We start from the raw sequence: 8,970 nt of genomic DNA, 5'->3' as shown, positions 1-8,970 counted from the left end.
ATTGTATATAGAACGTACTGACAGCGAGAGTTCATTGAAGATCTAAATTATTACAAGTGTTTTCTAGATCATCGATGAGTATGAAAAATATCGTACATATCTAACATAGCATTAAATGGCAATAAAAATATCAACGTCGATGAAATATTAAATAATAGAGATTTTAAAGAAGAAATGTTAACCTACTTAGAAATACCTAGAAACTAAAAATATCTTCATAGTATAATAATAGCAACCGGTACAAATGCACCGACAGTAACGAGTGTCACAATATTGACTAGCAACATGACAATGTAGTCAACGCTCGACAGTCCGTTAAAATCCCTTTTCATTCTTCAATTAGATCCGCCTCGACTATCGGTACCCGTCTATCATGCTCCCTTCCGAGCGTTTCTGATGTTTCTTGTTTGTGAATCCGTATTTTTTACCATCATCCCTTAATCTTCACCCTTGTTTCAACACATTGTAGATACGCAAAAATATCTAATTAGAATGATTGCTGAGGATAAGCTTTGTTTGTTCTTCGTTTATTTTAAATTTCTTACTTCGAAGATTTACAAACACTGTTTGTTTATAAAGAAATTTATTGTGAACCTTATACACGCTCATAGCGTCCTTTTTTCTTTGTTACTCACAACTGTCTAAAGGTAACGCTAAAGATATGTTTTTCATTTAAAGAACTGTATAAGTTCTTAAGGAATAATCATACACCTGTATCATTATTTAATAGTAATGATTGTGTGATTCTATTTCTTTTTGTTTCTTAGATTATTATGTTCCAAATGAGATTTATGGGATATTAAACATGTTCGCGAAGAAATTTATGGTGAATTACTCGTTGGAGTTAATGGATAAACAGATAAGTAGGATAGTAGGTAAATAGTACATTACTTCGTACATTACTGCACACTTTGTTGTTATTTATCTAGAACTATTACATATTTGTTTACTTATTTCCTTTTTTATTACCTAATATCTAGCTATCTGAAAAATTGACATTACGCACGAAGTAAGAACAATTAAAAATCTAGTTGGTGATGAATATATCCATCATTCATTGTAGCGAATAATAACCGGGAAAACCGGAAAATTTCTAATGATCGACTAGTTCATATTTTTGTTAGCTCGCGCAACATGACGTCGTGATGTTCTCTTCGTCGCATGATCTACAGGGTACTAGCGCGTCAAAAGATATTTGTCGAAGTTGCCAGTGGTCAAACACTTTGTCAACACGCCATCGCAAAATCTTGTAATGATCATTTCGGACTCCTTAAAGCCTGCTATTTGCCACATGTTGTGATAAACACTATAATTACACGGTTAGTTTACGACTTTTGAGACGCGAAAATATTATGATATAGCGATAATGGCAAATTACAGGCAAATAAATGTGTTAAAACATCAAAAATATTTTATATTCTCTCTACTTGCGAGTAGTATACGTAGTTAGAAGTATAAATGTATATCGATGCTAAAGAAATCTGTAACAACACGCGCGAACACAAATTTCAATTGTTATAAAAATAATTATTACAAAATACGAAGTACCAGGATATTTACTTATGAAAAACAATTAAAAAGTGACAAGTATAAGCGAAACATAGTTAAGGATTCTTTATACCTATGTAATACGATACATACAGTTTATATATTTTCTTTAATCTTCAAGAAATTTCATAATATTTATCCAAGTTGTAGCTGAGATTAACAAAACTACACCGGTCGTAAATGTTTAATACGAAATTTCATCGTTGTAAACAAGTGAAAGAGAATTTGAAGTCACTAAGAAAAGATGCTAAGAAGTAAGGAAATGCTAAGAATTTCTAGGCTCACAAACTATTTTCCCTAATGGCAACGAGCATTTAAGGACCGCTTGTTGACTGTACCGTATTGTATAATTTTCGCTGTCAGAGATTAGGAAAATGTTTGGTCCAAGAAATAGTTTAGTCGGAGTTTAAGATAACTCAATAGGGATACACAGATGCTGGTTCAAGAAGGATGACCCTAGAACATTACCGTTCCAATCAAAAATAGGACGCAATATTGTATACAACATTGCACGGACAGACTAAATATTCCCTTTGCCTTCTGCTTTGCATTCTTCGTCATCTGGCGTTGGCCTGATAATGCTCCACATTATATTCACCTCCTTAAAAGTTTCGAAAGTAACTGTTTCAATAAATCATGAAATTGTGTCAGCATTGACATTTCTACTGCGTAAATGTTTGTCACGTCTCATTTATTTCACGTTTTACTATCTTAATTCGAATGTTAGTGTCTATCCGTAGTTTTAGAGATACAATTACAAAAGTCTAGAGAGAAATTTATTTTATCGTTTAGAATACATTGTCGTACACTATGTACATTTAAATATTTTGCAAATTTTTAAATGTACATGGTCTCCTTTACCATTAGTATTCCATCCTAGTGTAATTTAACAACTTTTACTTTCTACGACATCTTTTATAATTCTGTTTGTTTGCTTATTATCTTAAAACGAGCTTAAAACCCAGCTTAGAACAAAGCATATTTTCTGGCCTTTTGTCAAACTATACATACAATTGTCCTTTTTAAAAGGACCGACGTTTCGTCCGGAAACTTGAGAGAGATAGAAGCTGAGAGAAATGGAAAATTTATTATCGCCTATAAAAATGACACTTCGAGTAAGAGTAAACGTTTGATTTACTATTCAGTTGTCGCAATGAACCTTCCATTTAGGAACTTTAAATTCTCCACCTTCCAAAAACAAAAGAAATTTGCAAGTAAAGGCGAAGAATTTATTTCGAATTTTCTTCTTTAGAAATTTCTTCCTTTAATTTATTGTACTAAATTTTTCCGTTTAACAGTTGCTATTTTGAAAAAGAATTCCAACCATATCCTTGATATTTTTTGTCCATATTTCTTCTTGCGTGTAGTTACTAACTATACGCAATTTCGCAGTTATTATATTTTGCGATCATATCATGTTAACGATCAAATCATATTAGCAATCAAGTACAGGATGTACGAAAGAAATCTCGCGCGAAGAAGAACTGAAACGCATACACGTAAGACGAGATAAGAGATAAACGATTTAAAAAGTGACGGCACGTATCTCCGTGCGGTATTACGCGTGCTTAAAAGAGTTTTCAAACCGCTGACATTTGCGTCAATCGTTTCTTTACGCAGATTACGCCTAATCATTGAGAACACAATTAGACAGCGATATTTGCATAACAATGTATATAAGTCGCGGTGACTCGACAGTTTTATTGGGAACAAAATATTAATCTTGCAAGTTAAGAGAAGCGGTGCTCACTACCCATTATGTAGATTTATAAGACTGAAACGTAGGATTTGTTAAAAATGCGCTTCATTCGAAAGCAGGAGTATGTGAAAATGCTACAAAAAGTATTGGCGACAGTGTATTTAGTATAGAACGATGTACATATACGTATGAAACGAAGACGAAATAATTTCTTTTTTCATTTATTCCTCTTCCATATTTTTGCACACGTATGTATAAAGATCACAATTGCGTGAACTTAAAAAAACATTAATTTACGAATACATCTTCCTTCCTTCGCCAAGTTGACTTTAATGATCGGTACCGTAAACATGCCTTTTTCTTTTATAGCGCTATAAACGCTTCTTTGATGAAAGCGTACACAAGCGCTTACAACTGCCCTCCGCATGATGCACTTTATTTATTTCAAGTTTCTCGCCAGTAAATACTTCGATAGATTTTAACATCGAATCAAATTATAAAGTACATTATTCACGATTTAACAATAAATTTAACTCCAAAATTGTGAAGATTTACAACGATGTATGTGTATAATTGTTTCCTCACGACTATATTACTTCTATTTAAACGTTAATTGCTTCTGACACGCCGCATTCTGTCCGCCTCCACTTACCTCTTTATCATAATAATCAAATAATAAATCAAACGAAACATAAAACTATACATTATTATACTAATTCGCGAGATTATAAATTGGCACATAAACTTCGAATGAACGTCATTATCTAGCTTATAAATGGTAAACAAGACAATAGACGGATTATCATCATTTCAATTATTATTATTATTATCCTGTTTAGGAACATAAACAAATAAGTGCGTCAGTTAAAAGATATATTACCCAAAATCGACAGAATTCATAGATAGCATTAGATAGATACATAGATACATTATTTATACGTTTTGATGAATATGAAAAGGCAAAAGATCGCATTAATTACAAACTTAAAAGGAGATCTCCTTGATGACCGAATTAGAAAAGGCGTTAGTACGTTCGAATGCGTTGGTTATCCCAAATTCCATGCAGAACATTTACTTATACTGCAGCGCAGTGGCTGTGAGTCGCAACCTCTTGATTATTGCACCTATGGGAAACACGATGGTACATCAGGGCATCGCAACGTCTCGTAACTTTACATAAAATTAGTACCTAAAAGCCCTTTGTCTTCATGGAGCCCATGAAATAACTGTACTCCTGCGAATATTATACCTGGGCAATCGTTACGTTTAATCGAAATAGATTAATATTATAGAAAATTCGATAAATCTAAAAGGATAAAGAAAAAGTCGTACTGATACAGCTTGTGGAAAGAATTGAAACCGTCATTTGGAAAGCGAAGGAGTAAATATCATAAATATCGTTCTCGTTTATGATATTTAACTTGCGTGGTTCTCGTGTAAAGTATTGCTCCTGTGTAAAATTTGTATCTAAAGGCTCATGAAATGATTATACTCCTGCGAATATTATACCTGGGCAATCGTTACGTTTAATCGAAGTAGATTAATATTATAGAAAATTCGGTAAATCTAGAAGAATAAAGAAAAAGTCGTACTGATACAGCTTGTGGAAAGAATTGAAACCGTCATTTGGAAAGCGAAGGAGCAAATATAAATATCGTTCTCATTTATGATATTTAACTTGCGTGGTTCTCGTGTAAAGCATTGCTCCTGTGTAAAATTTGGATCTAAAGGCCCTTCGTCTTCATGCAGCTCATGAAATGATTATACTCCTGCGAATATTATACCTGGGCAATCGTTACGTTTAATCGAAGTAGATTAATATTATAGAAAATTCGGTAAATCTAGAAGAATAAAGAAAAAGTCGTACTGATACAGCTTGTGGAAAGAATTGAAACCGTCATTTGGAAAGCGAAGGAGTAAATATCATAAATATCGTTCTCGTTTATGATATTTGACTTGTGTGGTTCTCGTGTAAAGTATTGCTCCTGTATAAAATGTGCACCTGCAAGCTCTTTGCCTTCATGCAGCTCAAGAAATATTTGTACCCCTGATAATATCCTCCTGAAATAAATAATTATTATAGAAAATACGATAAATGTAAGAGGATAAAACAAAAGTGGAAAAGCGAAGAAATAAGTATCATCCTCATTTGTGTTATTTAACTTGTCGTTCCTGTGTAAATTATTAATAATATCGTTCTTCACCGATACAATGCGGTATATATACCTCTTTCAAATAGATGTCGTAAAATTTTATTGCAAACAGTACCATATAAGAAAGGTTTAATACAGATGGAGGTGTGGAAGCTAAATAGTAAAATAATAAATAGCACGAAGTTCGAATTCACATTCCCTAAACGCTTATTATGTATTTGGTATAATCATAAAATGATTATGATCGGTTAATAGGCAAACAAATAAATTAACAGAATCTCAATGAAATTTATGGACGTGATTACCAAATCAAGTATCCAAACAATACATTGCACAATATAAATTCCTTTTACGCGTATAAAATTTATAGCTCAGGTAATCGTTATCTAGTAGACTGATCAATCATATCGTTCCAATCATCGATCGAATGAATCAAATAAATCTAAATTATCTTAAAAAATGCATACGATACGCGCCAATATACGTATAAATTATCCAAAGTGTTATAATTTTTAATTTAAATAGTTATAATTTTTAATTTCAAATGTATTTTTTTTTTTTTTAATTTCATTCGCAACAACATAAATTTACATAAAAGTACACAATCTGGTAGTGTAATGAACATATTCGTGCGGACGCACTTTATCGCTGTAGCGTCGTAAATATTAATAAACTGAAAATACCAGACGGCAGGATACAAAAGATCGTAGTAAAAAATATCGGGACAAAAAAATGGTAAGGTCCTTCCAAAAAAAGAAGAAATTCGTGAAAACTACGGAAGAAGATAAGGTACGCTTATTTTTAATGGAGGTTTAGTCCATCACTTTTCCTTCGTGTACCAAAAGGTACACGACGTTTTCAAACCGCATTTAAACGGCAGTAATTTTATTGCATGGTAATTACGTCGCAACTGCCGTACCTTCGAGGGACCTTTGTCACCGCACGTATAGTAAGTCCGGAAAATTTTACGACCGAATTTGCCTGAGCAAATTATCCTAACTTCACTCTAGCAAAAAAAGATAGCATTTCGTACTCCGAAGAAACCCAGGCAGCGTCAGTTGACCATTGAAAAGGTATTAAGCTGAAACCCAAGGCAGCTAAGTACACATTTCGGGAACAAAGATTGGAGGTGTCGGAGGAGACTGCCGGATAATTTCTTGTATGAATTCTTTCAGCATCAAACTGCATTAATTATCGAAGTTTCTCGATAGCTTTAATTTACTGCAATCACTCATGAATTACACGTATCGTGACATAAAGCGAAAAATTCGATATAAGGTTTACTGCACAAGGTATAAGGTATATAGATGGCCAGGAATAGATTTGACAAGAATGTCAAATGAATTTCAGATGTACAAATAGTACGTTCTGGTTGACAGCAGATACAGGTGCAAGATAGGTACAGGAATTACCTTGCTGCGCGCAAGGTACAATAATGAATAGACAGTAAGTGTCGTGCCATCTTGAATATCACGCTAGATTCAATTAGTTATCTAAATTAAGTAATATTCACTTATTTGTAATACTTACTTATAAATTATACTTATCTACAATAAGTATTAACTTATTATATATCGGAGATGAAAGGAAAAGCGGAGCCTTCCCTTTGCAATTTTGAGGAAGCCTTCTAGTGCTTTAGCCTAGATTTTATCATAACTGTAATTAAGCAATTGTCATTTGTAATTGTTTGATATTTGTGAAAGCGAAAGTGGGTTCGAGGTGACAACTGGTCGCCGAACGTAGCCACGGTCACGGGATAAACGTTTTGCCTGACGATGGTGTGGATCGGTTGTATTGTTCTCCCTAGAAATCACATAGAATTGTACTTTAGAGATGTCGATATAATGGGATAGACGTTGTATTAGGAATCAATCTCCAGACAGAAACTGCCTAGTAACGGCGTTTGAATCTTTCTCGATGTTTCCAAAGAGTATACAACAAACTTTTGACAGAAATTGCCTAGCAACAACGATTGGAACCTTCTCGATATCTCCAGCGAGCATATAACAAACAAATGCAGTCGTATAGCGAAAAAGATTTTCATCAGATATTGATTCGTGTGATCGCCTTGGAAAGTGATACATCGAGCAATTTACCGAGTGTCTCAGCAATCGTATTTTTGTGTTTAAAATTATTCTACGCATAGTAAAGAGTTATCCCGTTGACCGTGGATTCGTTTGAACCCCGGAACATTGTTAATAGCGTTAATTAAATTTATTATTCGTAAAACCTATCGATCGTTAATCTCATTATTCGTTAAATTTATTATTCGTTAGTCATATTATTCGTTCCTCTTATTGTTCGTTAAACTTATTATTCTTTAATCTAATTATTAGTTAAACTTATCGTTTGTTAATCTTATCATTTATTAAGCTCATTATTCATAATATTTTGTAAAATCTTGTTTATTCGCGTAAATGTATTCTCTGTTTCGTAAAACAATGGCTAATTCAAACGAAGAATCATTACGCGCCTTAAATCCTAATGATAACCCAACATATAAATAATCAGCCATGTCACTGCGCCACGCCAGAAAAATTTGTCAGAAAAATTACTGAAAATTCTCAACGCGAGAATTGATTGTAATTTTTATAAATAAATAAAAAAAAAAATCTTGAATATCTATTCCATCGTACAAATTAACCTGAGCAATAAATTCGTTTCTTGCGAAACACGTTACAGAAATTATTTGAAAACTGTAAGAATACACGTATCTAAGTTACTTGATGAAAGATAGGATATATTTTTATAAAAGAAATGAGATAAATGAGTTATTTGTTAGATAAATGAGATGGATTATGTATGAAACTAATAACATGTTCATATGCTCTCTTAAGAAAACGTGTACGAAATTATTATTTAGGTTAGGATATCCTATATATATAGGTATAAATATGTACATAACATATAGTACGATTTCTATTATATAGGTATGTATAATATAAAGTTAGATTCGATCCGGAGCTTGTAATAAGACTGTCCACGTTAATTTATATCCGCGTTTTATGTTTCGAGTTTGATAATATATCCATGAACCGCGAGCTAGAGGTCATTGGGGATTCGATCATTTGACTCCGCCTATGAGGGCACAGATATTGGAGCACCTCTTTATCTTGTTTAACGTTCGTATGAATGCAACAGCACGGGAATTTCCAGGATAGGTTGTCCGAAGTTGAAGGCATGCCTTGGAACAACCGGTTCGACCACTCTCCAACGAAACCAGGACCCGTTCTTTCGAATAGAATCTTATGGTGGTGAAAGATCGAAGACGAGGATTTCAAGATGGTAGACAAGTCTTGAATCGTTGGTTCAATTTTGTCGAGCCTTCATCTATGAAGTTTGATCTATTTTTAAATATGATGGAATATTTTTGCGATCCATGTGGATATTTATAAATTTTAGATGTGTATAGGAACCATGATACTAAAATAACATTTTTACTCGTGATAAAGAAATTGGAAATTTCAAAATTGTTGATTTATATATAAATTGTATTAAATAATATAGAAATCGAATTTTGCATTGTAGATTCGTGAAGTTTGATTGTTACATATCTAGCTTTACTTCCAT

This window comes from Bombus vancouverensis, chromosome 4 (assembly GCF_051014615.1).
Source record: "Bombus vancouverensis nearcticus chromosome 4, iyBomVanc1_principal, whole genome shotgun sequence".
Taxonomy (NCBI): Eukaryota; Metazoa; Arthropoda; class Insecta; order Hymenoptera; family Apidae; genus Bombus; species Bombus vancouverensis.
Note: the sequence above shows the minus strand (reverse complement) of the source record.